Here is a 14,134-nt window from a genome sequence, read left to right as displayed (position 1 = left end):
AGTGGTTGAACTTAGTAATTTAGTTTGAAATGTAACCTGGATCAGAATGGCACCTCTGTGGTTCAGTTATAAACCTGTGTATACAGTACATTGTGCTAAGCCACATATCCACAACGTGTGTATGAACAAACTACCTTCTGGCTTGTTGTCCAGTTTTGCTGCGGAATCAAAGAGTTCATTCTGGCACCCTCAGCGTATTTTTTCCCCCTCCTAACCACATCAAGAGCATTCCTAGCATTTTCCCTAAGAGGTTACAATCATTTCAATCACAACGTGGATAAAAAATGTTGGCATTTGTCAACACGTTTATAAAATCTTCACCTGGAATCTCTCTCTTCTTGCTAATGAAAAACACTTGACTGCAGAAAGGCATTAATTGACATAAAAGTGCTGGCAGCTCAGCATGCAAACAGCAGATTTGATCTTGAAAACTGTGCCCTTACCACGGCTTTAGTACTTTGGCTTTTGTACGCTAAGGAGCTAAACACAGTTGGCTACATGAGGTTGCCCCTTCTGCTGGAGAGCTGCAGGGAGCCAGGGTGTGAAGGGAGCTGCCAACATCCTCCCTGCCTCCCTCTGTGGGAATAAAGGAGAAGGAACAGTGAATGGAAATGGAAAAGAATGAACTGGAAGGGAAAAAAGATGAAGACGATGTGTGGAAGCTGCCCCAACACAAAGTGGGAGATAATGGCATTAATTTGGAGAGTGCCACTCCACACCTGCTAAGAACAGGAAGGTTCTGCAAAATTTGTTCAGTATTCCAAGAAACACAAGCATATTGAATCAGGCACTGATAATGGTGATGTCAGCCTGTATAAGTTTGTTACCTTATTCTACCATCCTAAGAGCGACTGCTGAAAGTTGTTGCAGAGTTTGTTTTTGGAAACAGAACCAACTTTGGAGAGGTCTCTGTACATTTCCAGTGCCAAATGCCAAAGATACATTGCCCCTCTTCGTGTAAAGGCACAGGTCACACCTCAGAGAAGTCTGAATTAAGCCCTTTTGCTAACTGCCAGTTGCTAATTCATCATCTGTGACACCTTCATTTCTGAAGAAGCAGAATGGGGATCCTTTGGGGTGGGGCTTGCTGCTGCAGCAACGTTCAGAGATGTTAATGGAGAGGTGCGGAGATGTTTTATTAACTCAGAATAACAGCTGCACCAGGAAGGTTTCGTTAACTTTCTTCAACCATGCAGACATTTCAGGTTGAGACTGCTAAAGTCAGTGACAAGAGTTAGGCCTATGACCAAAGCGAACAGCTGGAAATCCTCAGATACAGTCAGTTTCTAATGCATTGGTGAGATAGGATAAGGCAGGCGGGAACTCAGGAGCAGTTATCTGCTGTTATTTAAACTAAAAACACAGGAAAGACCCAGGCAGCAGAATGTGATTTGGAACAATAGCAGCTTCCTGAGCTGTGTGGAGCCCCTGCCCGTGGTGACCTGACCTGCTCTTCCTGCACCGGTAGGTGTTCGAGAAGGGCTGCAGAAGTGAGGTCGTATTTCCAAAGGGTTTGTGGTAGCAAGCACAAGTTCATGTGGCCACCCAAACCCACCCAAAGGGAACTGCAATCCGGAGGTAACCTCCGAGCGGTGGAAAAACGTCGGATTGTCCAGCGCTCACGGCCGCGCAGGAAAATGTGAAAGGGGCTCCGAGTACAGCACTGGGTCTGCTGGGGAGGCTTGCAATGCCAGTGGACCGTCAGCTTTGCAGTGCAGAACATGCCTGGCCCACTCCTGTTCCCTCACCTTCCTTCCTGCCCCCTTCCCATGAAAAAGAAAAGGACCACAACATCAGTCAGTCCACCTGTAGTTGGCAGCATGTAACTCAAACACCTGCATGCCAGGCACAGCTGGGCGGTTGCCGCTATTGACCCAGCGTAGTGCAAGCTGTGCGCTGACAGATAAAGGTGGTTTGGGAGAAGGGAGCATTGGAGATGAATGGGAAGTGATTGTGACCCTGTACTCGGCACTGCTGAGGCCGCACCTCGAATCCTGTGTTCAGTTTTGGGCCCCTCACTACAAGAAGGATGTTGAGGTGCTGGAGCGTGTCCAGAGAAGGGCAACGAAGCTGGTGAGGGGTCTGGAGCACAAGTCTCATGAGGAGCGGCTGAGGGAACTGGGGTTGCTCAGTCTGGAGAAGAGGAGGTTGAGGGAAGACCTTATCGCTCTCTACAACTGCCTGAAAGGGGGTTGTGGCGACGAGGGTGTTGGTCTCTTCTCCCAAGTAACTAGTGGTAGGGTGAGAGGAAATGGCCTCAAGTTGCACCAGGGGAGGTTTAGACTGGATATTAGGAAAAATTTCTTCACCGAGAGAGTGGTCAAGCATCGGAACAGGCTGCCCAGGGAGGTGGTGGAGTCGCCAGCACTGGACACATTCAAAAAACATGTAGATGTGGTGCTTCGGGGCATGGTTTAGGGGGCATGGTGGTGTTGGGTTAACAGTTGGACTTAATGATTCTGTGAGAATAATTTGCAGCAAAATGAAGAAGCTGTGTTTTCCCTGGCTGCCTTGAGTTCCATCCTCTCTTTAAAATTCTCCTTTTTAACAGCACTTTCTTTGGACATGTACTCATGGTGAACCTGCGGAATTTGTTTTGTTAAAAGCAGGCATGTGTGCCTGCCAACCAGATTTTCTTCTGCTAGTATAAAATCAGATGCATAGTATAGTCTCTTCTAGATGAAGAATTCTTGGAAATGGAACATGATTAAGAGTTACAGGAATATATTCCTGCACAGATGAACAAGTCCTGCAAAGTGACACCTGAGGTAACTGGAGAAAGGCAGCAGAACAGGGAAAGTGTGCAAAGGAAACAGGTCCTTCAGTGGAGCCTTGGAGGTGCGAATGTGGATTAAAAAGTAGCTGGACAGAGGAAAAGGCAGAAAATCAGTGAAATGGGATGTGACTATCAGTGCAGTAAAGATGTGGATGAAAAGAGTGACAGGCCATAGGATTCTGAAGGAAAGACAGGATTCTGACAGGCTTCTGAAGGAAAGAAAATGACAATGATGAGAAAAGAAAGCATAATACATGGGGATGAGTAAAGTAAAAACTATAATGACATGGTGTGAAAAGGATACTCTGAGGAAGTGGTTGGACTAAACAACCTTCTGAGGTCCCTTCTGACTTGAATCATTCTGTGGAAGCAAGCAAGCCTACAGGCAATTAATACATTAGTGGATATTTGTGTTTTGGTAACACTTGAAAGCTTCATGGCATTGAACACTACTGTTGCAGGGTGCAGCATATACGGTTATGCTTATGCCCTGTGCAGAACAAATACCTATGTAATTCTTCTTACCTCTTGCTTTATACTTCAACTTTGTCTCCCTAAATTTGAAGGACATTAATATCTTTGGCTGTTTGTGATACTGTATTCAAGTAAACAGAGAATGACAAAAACAGTAGAAAGAGTGTTCCTAAAAGAGTAAGCGAAGTAGTCAACTTTCCCTTGAGTAAGAAACAGTGGACGGTTTTCCAAAGTGTCAGGGACAAAGTTGTCCCAGTCAGGGAAAAAAATTTTGAAGTTCAGCTACTCCTAAATAGAGTAGCCAGATGTTTAAGTGTGTGTCTATCTGGCAATTTTGTTTAGCTATTTCAACAAGAAAGCCTGTTTCTGAAAGCCTGTCCCCTCGTGGTTCTTGAGCATTGGCTTACCTGAAAAAAACAAGAAGTCCTTGGAAAAAAATAATTAGCGTGTGATCAGATCTGGGCAGTACAAAAACCCCCACAAAACCTCCAACAAACTAACCTTGATGGGGGCGGGGTATTATTTCTTCTACAGTAGAAGGTACAATAAACACTCCGTTCCCTCAGTCTTATTGAGGGATTACTTTTGCTGGACAGGACGAAGTGATTTGCATTGACTTTGTAGTATCACATTTGCGCACATCTTTCTGCATGTGGCAATGTGGCATGCAGACCTTTTGCCTGCGGAAAATCCAGGCTCCTGATCCTCTTTTTCAGTCTCCTCTCTATAGCGTCTATAGTAGCGGGGCGGCTACGGAACTGGTGTAAATGGTCACGGCTCTGTTCGGGGCACATGAACATAGATTGCATCTTGCAGCTGAGGATCTGCTCCTAACTTGCCATGCATGGAAGCTCTTCCTCACAGCTAACTGTTAGCAGTGTCTTTGCGGATTCAGGAGTGACAAAAGCCCTCTCAGCTGAACTGTGTTCTGATTTTATGTCTGCTTTTCTAGTCTGTTTTGAGTGCTGTCTATAACTGTTCCTTCCTAGAAACAAATATCACCGAACTCCTATGGGAAAAGGCTCGGGCTTCTTGAAATACGTTTGGGAGCTTTGAGATGCTTAAGACTTCAGCATTCCCAAAGATTAATGGTTATTTCTGTGGTTTTCAGCATACTTCCAAAGCAACAGGAATTGAATCATCTAGAAAGTGACCAGCCAAAAAATCTAGAGCATGGTGGAAAGGTCCCTAAAATATCTGGTGTTGAGAGTAGTTGTTCGGCTTTTCTGGCATCCCTGAAATAAGATGGTTCTCATTGTAATCTCCTCCTACTCTGATATTAGGTGGCTGTTTTTCACGTGGGCTGTACCAATTCACCTCAGTTTGAATCCCAAGATACTTGGCGACTTGCAGTATTAAGAGTGTATGATAACCTTAAAAACTGTGCAGCCTGTTTTAAAGTGAGTTTCCGGATTCCATGTGTGTGAGAGAAAAACTTCAAAACGTGGCGCAGGTATTTTTGAGAGCCTCAGAAACCAACAGGCAAAGGAAAAGAGTCACATGCCTTTGTATGTGGTCACATTAATTTCGAAGTTAAACACACATAAAGTTCCCCTTTCTTTTTCCTCCTGCTCTTGCTTGCTCCCTCCAGCTCGCTTCGCGTTCAGCTGATGTATCTGTTTGTTTATTCACCTTTCCAGCAGACATCACTCACAAGTGTGCTGGAGGTTCCTGTCAGAGAAAGGACAACTACCAAACATGTTATTGCTGTTGCTTATCACCTGAAAAGGACAACCAGAAATTGTTCTGTGGTCATTTGGACGTTACGCAATGGAAGCTGAATGCGTCTTTGTTCCAATTACCAAAAGCACTAAAATACTACTTTCTGAGGACTGAAGAACAAAATACTGCCTTTGGAAACATGCATCAGTCTAAATCTTGAAGCCTTTCTCATTGCATCCAATTCTGGAGGAATATTTTTAGCTGGTGAATTTAGCCCTTCAGAACATCTTGTGGTTTCTTCCAGGATGGAGCTCAATAAATTAGCCTCTTCACAAACAACCAAAGTATGGTTCGGTGGTTCGGGTCTTCTGCAGGGTTTGGAAGTTCAGAGGGCAAAAGCCCATCTCGGTGTCCACCTCCCTGTACACAATCAGCAGCAGTTTCCACGTATGGGGTCTAGACCATGAGTGCTCGTGAGGGTCCATGCCAGCACTGCTCTCTGTAGCAGTTTTAGAGCAGAGGAGCTGGTGTTTCTGTGCCCCGTGTCTTTGACACCTCTGTTTGGAGTCGGGCAGAAGCCAGTCCCAAGAGGAGCATGTGTGCTTACACCCGCACCCGCCTGCCCCCGCCGTGCACACACACGCACCAGGGGCATCCAAGCTTGTGAACGTTTTTCTCTGCTGCCTTAATTAAATCAATATTGTTTATTGCGTGGGTCTGTTTCCTTTCTTTCAACACCTCTGTTTTTAGGTTATAATTCCTTTATATCTTCATTGTTTTTTAGTAATTGGACAAAGTGTTTCCCGGCTTAACTTTTTAGCGAATGGCAGGAATCCCAGCAGCCGTGTCACGGGGCCAGGATTTCAATATTTCCAGAGCCACGCATTTGTGCAGGATATTTATGTCATATTTAGTTTGGTTACTAGAAGTAGAATTTTAAGAGTGGAAATTTTTTTTTTTTTTTTCAACTGTAGATTTACTTATAAATCTGGGATTAGTACCTCAGCAGCTATGGGTTTGACTCTGCAGCTAGGGGCTTAGGCTGAGGCCCTGGGCTCAGCTCTGGCAGCTGAACCTCGGCTACAGTCGGTGGGTCTGGTCCCGAGGGGGTTTCTCATGCACAGCCATTCAACATCAAATCCCTCTCCCCCAAATCCCTGGTGTCAGAATGATGCCTGGCCAAAATGTGACACAGCTGGGAGATGCCCCCAAAACCTTTCGTCGCACCCACCTGCCCAGGCTGAGCTGAGGGCTATAACCCAGCCCTCACACGGCCGTAGCTTCAGCCACCTCTACAGCGTCTGGGTAGGAAAAAGAGGGTTGCTTGGGTTCCCCCTTTGTTTTTTTCCTTGGGTTCAAGAATAATCAAACACGTGTAATGTTCTTTTTGCATTGCTTTATTTGGGAATGGGCAAATGGTTTATAGAGATAAGTGGCTTCTGCCTAGATTTGAAACGGAGGCTTCAAACCAGTCAGCTGGTAAGCAGGCTTCCTATGCGCCGTTGCAGATGACGGGGATGGAGGCTAAACTGTGACTCTGACAACCCTTGCTGCTCACTAACAGGACTTGAAATCAGCTTCATAGCATCAGGCCCCCAAAATTTCCAGCACAGCTATCTTAGCAGCATCTGTAAGTATATATGCAGTAAGTGTGTGCACTCAAATCCTTGCTGCCCCTGTGTTGTTTTGCCAAAATTCATTCTTTGTACAAAACCAGGTGTATTTTGCTGATGTTTCGTACAAGCCTCTGTAATCCCTGTATGTTTGGATGATTCTAAGTGGAACTGTACCTGCAAGACTACATACAATTTTAGGTTATTGACTTTTATACTTGTTAGGATCACCTACCATGACAATTAAAAATACTTCTGCCTTGCCAAGAGGGAGCTCGGGGTGTATTCTCAGTCAACCTGCAAACCACAGCCTGAATTAAATGTGATCTTTGTATGTGGAGTTCCTGCAGGATCAGCCTTTAGGTGGCTATCCAGCTTTGCACATAGTTTTCTATAGAGTAAATGTATTTGCAAAGTTCCTCGTATCCTTTTTATCAAGAATAAATACTGCATATTTTTATACAATAACATATGCATAAATAAATGCATGTATTCCTGATATCAAAATAGTGAACAACTGCAAGAAGGGGAAGACTTCACTCACAAAATGAAATCAGAAAGGAGAATAGCATGTTCAAAATAAGGCTAAGGCTGTACCTGGGGAACTGGTGGACTTGAGGGGGCTTCAGAACTTCAGGGCTGGGAACATGCCCAGGTAGCATCCTGGCTCTGTGTTGCACTGAGGCAGTGCTGTACACCAGCTCCCCTCCCATGTGCTTTCCAAGAAGGAAATCCTGGGCCTCTGGGCTGTAAAGGAGTTAGACTAAGCTGTGGTCAGAGACCCAGGCTGGACAATTTGTGACCCAGGACCTATGTACTATTTGTTCTTTGGAAAAAAAGCATGTAGAAGGGGCTGTACAGAGCAAAGCCCCTGCGCAGTCTAGTCATAGGTTTTGAAATGTGAGACGACCGCATCTGGGTCCCTAAATCCTCCTGACACGGAGATCTGGCTCTACCTGACTTTCTGGCTTTGCATTTTTCCTGGCAGCCTGAGGTGCTCCTCTGCTTGTGTTCACAGCTTTTCCAGTCTCAAGAGGATGGTGCAGCTTTGCACTGTGTGTGTGTCTATACCCGAACAGGATCCTCAAAATAGACACTTCAGCCAAGCTCTTTGGGAAGATTGTGCTGCTCACAAAATGCCCATGGAAGCTACTACTTTTAATGCAGCAACAGGAAAACTCTACTCCCTTGCTTTCGTACTGCCGCCTTCTTTTATTTTTAAATGATCTAACAGCAATAACATTCATGCAAGAAGTTCAGTTTTCATTCTTTCAGTCTACCCCCATCACACTACTTATGAGGGTATCTTACTGACCAGGCCAAGCTGGACATGACTCCTGTATCTTGTCCTGAAGTTGTGTCAATATGACAAAATTTCACTAGACCAGCATGACAGCATGATTTTGTGACTTGAGATGATCAGAAAGGAGGATGGAGCCATGGATTTCTGTTTGGGTTCCAGGGACTTCTGTTGTATTTTACATCAAACAAGTATTAGATAAAAGGCAGAAATCATCCAGGGGAGACTGATGACTAGTTTTACGTGGCTGTTAACTCAGTGTATTGACATTGAACAGATCACTACCCAAACTACTTCAGTTTCTGATCCCATTTTGTTTAGCTTGCTCTGTGTAAAAAGCTGCTATGTATTGCCCATCACTTGGGAATTCCGTCCTGGAGGCCATAAATCTAAAAACCATTGCATCTCCTAAGTTTTAAATACTCACCTCTTTTATTAGATATGCCCCTTGATCCCTTCTGCCCAGCTTTGGCAAAATCTGTATTATTGGCATATCTTTATGTAGGGATATTATTTGTAGTAGTAATATTTAAAACATTCAAAGCCTCAGCTGTTGTAAACTTTCAAAGCAGCACTGGCATGAGGAGGGGGCCATGGAGATAAAGAGAAAGTAAGTAGCCTGAGAGAGACTTTGAGCTTAGTCCCACTTCTAGCTTTCTTCCTACCTTGTTTAATTTCCTTGAGGAAGACTTTTTCTTTCTGGACTTTGCTTTATTCATCCATTAAAGATGATGAGACTTGCTCTAGGAGGCTGTTGTGAAGCTTAATGAGCCTTCACTGGAAGTCTTCCACTCCAAAAATGTTGAAAGGGGACATGAACTGTTTGCCATAGAGACTAAGACAAAACTGTCCTATTTTCTTTCTGTCTTTCATCTAACCTCATCCTGGCTATAGGATATTAGACCCAGTCCAAATATAGCAAAAAGATAATTTCAGACTTGCCTCCTTGGTGTTTCTTCCAGCTTTGTCTGCAGTGACTTGCTATTTGGCCACTCTCAGGGAGAGACACTACATTAGAAAAATCAAGCGTCATACTGGAAAGTATGAACAGATGTATAGACTACCAGACAAATGAAATAATCTTTTCTCACTGCTCGATACTGGGAAAAGCCCAATGCCACACTTCAAGACAGACAAACCAGATAAAGTGGAAAGGAAGGCGAGGAGAATATTAGAGTTCTAGAACTATGAATTAAGAGGAAACTTTGCAAGAATTGTGTTGGATAACCTAGAGACCTTATAACAATCTCCAAAGATGCAAAAGGCAAAAAGGGAACAATCTGGCCCCATGTCTACTGTGGATAGGACAGAAAATTGACTAAATTTTCAGGAAAAAATATTTAGGTTAGAGATTAAGGAATAAGTTTTAATGGTGAGGGCAGCTGAGTCTGTGGGCATGTTGCTCAAAGACACTGTGGATTCTCTTCATTTAAATGTGTTAAAAGACAGGTTAGACTAACAATTCTCATTTGCAGTGCATCCCAGGTAGAACATGCACAAGAGGCAGGTAATGCTGTATTGATGGGCAGAGGCCAACTGTATGAGGTTTAATAAGGCCAAGTGCAGGGTCCTGCACTTTGGCCACAACAACCCCATGCAACACTACAGGCTTGGGGAGGAGTGGCTGGAGAGCTGCCCGGCAGAAAGGGACCTGGGGGTGCTGGTTGACAGCCGGCTGAACATGAGCCGGCAGTGTGCCCAGGTGGCCAAGAAGGCCAACAGCGTCCTGGCCTGTATCAGAGTTAGTGTGGCCAGCAGGAGTAGGGAAGTGATTGTGCCCCTGTACTCGGCACTGGTGAGGCCACACCTCAAATCCTGTGTTCAGTTTTGGGCCCCTCACTACAAGAAGGACATTGAGGTGCTGGAGCGTGTCCAGAGAAGGGCAACGAAGCTGGTGAGAGGTCTGGAGAACAAGTCTTATGAGGAGCGGCTGAGGGAACTGGGGTTGTTTAGTCTGGAGAAGAGAAGGCTGAGGGGACACCTTATCACTCTCTACAACTACCTGAAAGGGGGTTGTGGCGACGAGGGTGTTGGTCTCTTCTCCCAAGTAACTAGTGATAGGACGAGAGGAAATGGCCTCAAGTTGCGCCAGGGGAGGTTTAGATTGGATATTAGGAAAAATTTCTTCACTGAGAGGGTGGTCAGGCATTGGAACAGGCGTCATACTGGAAAGTATGCCCAGGGAGGTGGTGGAGTCGCCATCTCTGGAAGTGTTCAAAAAACGTGTGGATGTGGTGCTTCAGGACATGGTTTAGGGGACACGGTGGCGCTGGATTAATGGTTGGACTTGATGATCTTGAAGGTCCTTTCCAACCTAGTGATACTGTGATTCTGTGTGATTCTGTGATGGTTAGAACTGATAGCTCCTTGTTTTATATTTCATCCTCCTCCCTCTTGTTCATTTATTCTAGTGCACCCAGAATTTCAAATTTTTGGGCATCATTCTTCTTTTTAGGTCAGTTGAAATACATTATTCTTCCAGAGAATAATTTGCGGAATTGCAGAATCACAGAACACATCAGGCTAGAATGGCCCTCAGGAAATCTGTAGTCCAACCTCCTGCTCACAGGAAGTCACGGTCAGCTATGAGGTCAGACCAGGGCTTCATCCAGCTGAAAACCTTCAAGGATGAAGACTGCACAACCTCTCTGGGCAACCTGTTCTGCATCTTGAATGTCCTTATGGGCAGTTTATTGAAGTCTTTCTTCTGGTGGCCCTGACACTGAATGCACTGTCCCGTATGGTGTCTAAGAAGGGCTGATTAGAAGGAAATAATCCCTTCCCTCAGTAACTGGCTATGATCCTGTTGATAAAGCCCGGGGTGCTGTTGCCTGTCTTTGCTGCCAGGTCACCCTGCTTGTGCTCTGCCAGGACCCCCAGTCCCCTTTCTGCACAGCTGCTTCCCAGCCCGTCCCCGCCTGTACTGTTGCAAGGGGCTTCCCCTTCGGTCCTGTGGGACTCCGCAATATCCCCTCCTGGAATTTCATAAAGTTCCTGTTGGCCCCTTCCTCCAGCCCATTTCTGTCCTCCTAAATGGCAGCCCTGCCCTGGAGCCTATCAGCTGTGCCCCCCGCTTTAGTGTTACCTGCCCGCTCGATGAGGGTGCACCCCATCACCTGCTCCAGGTCAGTGGCAAAGACGTTAAACAGAATACAACTTCCAGGCAAAATACTCCTTCCAGTCTCCTATAACCAGGACCACCTTGTAGTCAGCACACTTATTTCCAGTAAGAATAGGTGCCAGTTAAGATGTGTCTGTTGTACTCCAGGCAGGCGGCAGCTGTAGAAAAGTAAGAACCTTTTACTACTTAACCAGCTATATTAAAACTATGGAAAAATGGCTGACCAAAGTAATCAGCCTCCGTGGTGGCCTAGTAAACAGAACACAGGCGCTCTGAATTGCATCTACACTCCGCATTATTCTTTCTTGTCGTGTTACTTACTTACCATTGCCAATTAGGAGGTAGTTTTCTTATATTACATCACTAAAGAATGCACTGCTCGATCAATTATCCCTGAGTGAACTGAAATACAATAGCTGATAGCCCACATTTTTATGTTGTGACATTTATTTAATTTTGTGTGCATGTGTCTGAAGGCACATTATGGTAGAAAGCCTTTAATGAGAACAGTTTGTTGATCCTCCGAATTCTGCATGTACTTGCTTGTTCTTATTAAGCAGGCATTCTTGTCTACAGAAACAATCGAAACCACCTGCATTTCCTTTGAGCCGGAGCCTTGCTTTCAACTGAGCATCCTCGTGTTCTAATACCTCATCATACGCACAGTAGGAAAAAGCACTTACACATTTCACTCCCTCTGTGTGTATCCAGTGAAAATTTGCCAGGCACGTAATCATGCGTGCGTTATTACAAGAGAGCAAAACCGATTTAGTCGGTCTCTATTTATTTTTAGACGAGGTGCTCAAAATGCAAGGCAGGCCCCGGGCAAAGGGCAAAGAGCAGCGCGGCCACCTGAGCCACCCGTCGAGCCCCGCGCTGGCCGGTAAGTCGGTGCCCCCGGCGCAGGCCAGCCCTGGTCAGGAATACCTGAGGCTCTGGAAGCCAGACAGCCGTGCTGAGCCGGTGCAGCCCTCGTACCGGTTAGCCCTGGCGCAAGGCTAAACCCTGCCAGAGTTGGGTTGAGCTTCTCTGCGCCGCGTCTGCTCTGCGGCAAAAATGTGCCCTGCGGAGTCTGAGTTTCCGTCGAGTATCGTGGAGCCTCAAGCAGTTTCCAGGATCTTGGGACACTCAGTGCCAAGTAGGGAATTACCGACTGTGCCAAGGGAGCCCTGAGGTACAAGGGAAGGAAGGAAGGCGTAGTGCTTTGGCCGCGGCCTCTGCCTATGGTATGGATCCTACAGGTTTGCTCTCTTGCTCTTCCCTGCCTTAAAAACTGTATTTAAAAGCCCATTTTCAATATCATTTCTAGGGCGTAAAGCAAGCACTTTACTTTTCCTTGTCAGAGCAGTCCAAGAGGAATATATGAAATGTGTTGGGACTAGAGAAAATAGTTATTTGTACCCCTAGGAGTTGTAAGCCATACTTAGTGGCGGTGATGAGTTTTACAAGGCAATGCAAGTAAGTAACGACTAAAATACAGATGGATCGATTCAGAGATTGTATAAAAAAATTGGGCCTGATTCTATCCTCGGTCTCAGTTTACTCTAGCATGTCATGACAGCCTGAAGTAAAAAACCAGAGTGTTTTAATAGTGTTACGGGGTGCCCTGACCCACATAGTGGGTTGTGGGGAGTCCAAGGCAGTTTAAATACTACTTTTGTTCTGCAGATTCACTGCTGAGTTTTTTCCAAATTAGTTTTCATCTTTTAACTCCCAGGCACCAGCAGAGTTCTGTGTTGTCTTGTTTTTCAGTACATAAGGGAATGACTTAGTTTCGTGGAAAGAGCTCTCTGCAGAGTCAGTCAGATAAGGCATAAAAAAATAATTAAGTTCTTAAATACAATTGAAAAACATGCTCTGAACTATTCTGTGTTTGATTCTATCTCAACTATTTAAAACACCTCTTTATGTGCAACTTCTGGCAAAGATGATAATGACAGCAAATTCAAAATCTCTCTCGTGGCTCTTACCTGCTCTTTGCTGATACGTGTTTGTGCGTGTAAGAACAGCTCCAACATTGTGTTACATCTTAAATAATCATTTATGCTGGAGCACAAATGACTAGATGAGCTAGAATTTTTCAGCTGTTTAAGTTGTTGGGAGATTTCTGATACAGCTATGCATTGTTGTCCCCTTCAGCAGGTGTGACTACAAGGTCCAGAGACACCATCCTCAGTAGTAGGAATTCTGTTTTGGTCCAGTTCACTGTTACAGTTGAGGGTAAAAAGAGGTAATGAGCTTCATGTACTTTTAATTTGGGTAATAAAGAGTTTTTCTGTTTCTCATTACTCAGCCTCAAATCAGGGAGAAATTATCCATTTCTTTATTTATGACTAGATTGACCTCTACTTAATCTTTGACCCATGATTCCTGAAGTCTCTAATCTTTTTTGTTCTCAGTGTTTAGCTCTGTTATCACTGAGGTCTTTGAAACCCTGACTCCGAATTCATCTGGGCTGCACTGGCAGCTCTGGGTGATGATGGTGGTAGTGGTGTCATTGATTAGCTGCAGGCTTCTCTATCCTGAACTCAGCTAATAAGAATTTCTCAATTTCAGCAGATGTCTCTGCTCCTTTGCCAAATGGGGAGTTTTCGAACTAGTGATGTGAAAGTCTAGAAACTTGCCACTTAGTCCACCACCTAGGGAGCTTCTCTGATCATGTAAAAGCAGTTCACCAGAGTGCAATTTTATGAAATGCTATTTTCAATGTTCTTTTTTTTTGTCCTATCGGTCAGGCGTTATGAATGGCTTTTCATGTATGTTCACATGCGTCCCCACTAATACAGGAGCAGTCCTGTTACTACATAGTGTCTAGCTGATGTACTGACCCCTGTGCAGTCCAGGCTTCTGATCCTGAGCGGTCTAGATAAGGGGACCCAACTGGAGCCTTTTGCCTTCTCTGGGGACCTTGGTTCAGTTTCCTACCCTCAAGACAGATTTACTTGTAACCTGGTTCAAGTGAATCGGATTTCAGTGCTTCAGTTCTTACTGCTGAAAAAATGAAAGTCATGGCACCTGAGAAAGGAACTGGATCTAGAAACCCATTAAAGATACCCTCAGACAATGGAATAAGAGCAACTGAGGAGGTGCCCAAGAGAAGAGAAAATAATGCTATTATATTCTATGTACTACAGGAAAGTGGAATGTACAGAAATGTAAACATCTAAAGTTAGGGGAGATTCATCCTG

This window comes from Phaethon aethereus (genome assembly GCF_964289735.1).
Source record: "Phaethon aethereus genome assembly, chromosome: 3".
Classification (NCBI taxonomy): domain Eukaryota; kingdom Metazoa; phylum Chordata; class Aves; order Phaethontiformes; family Phaethontidae; genus Phaethon; species Phaethon aethereus.
Note: the sequence above shows the minus strand (reverse complement) of the source record.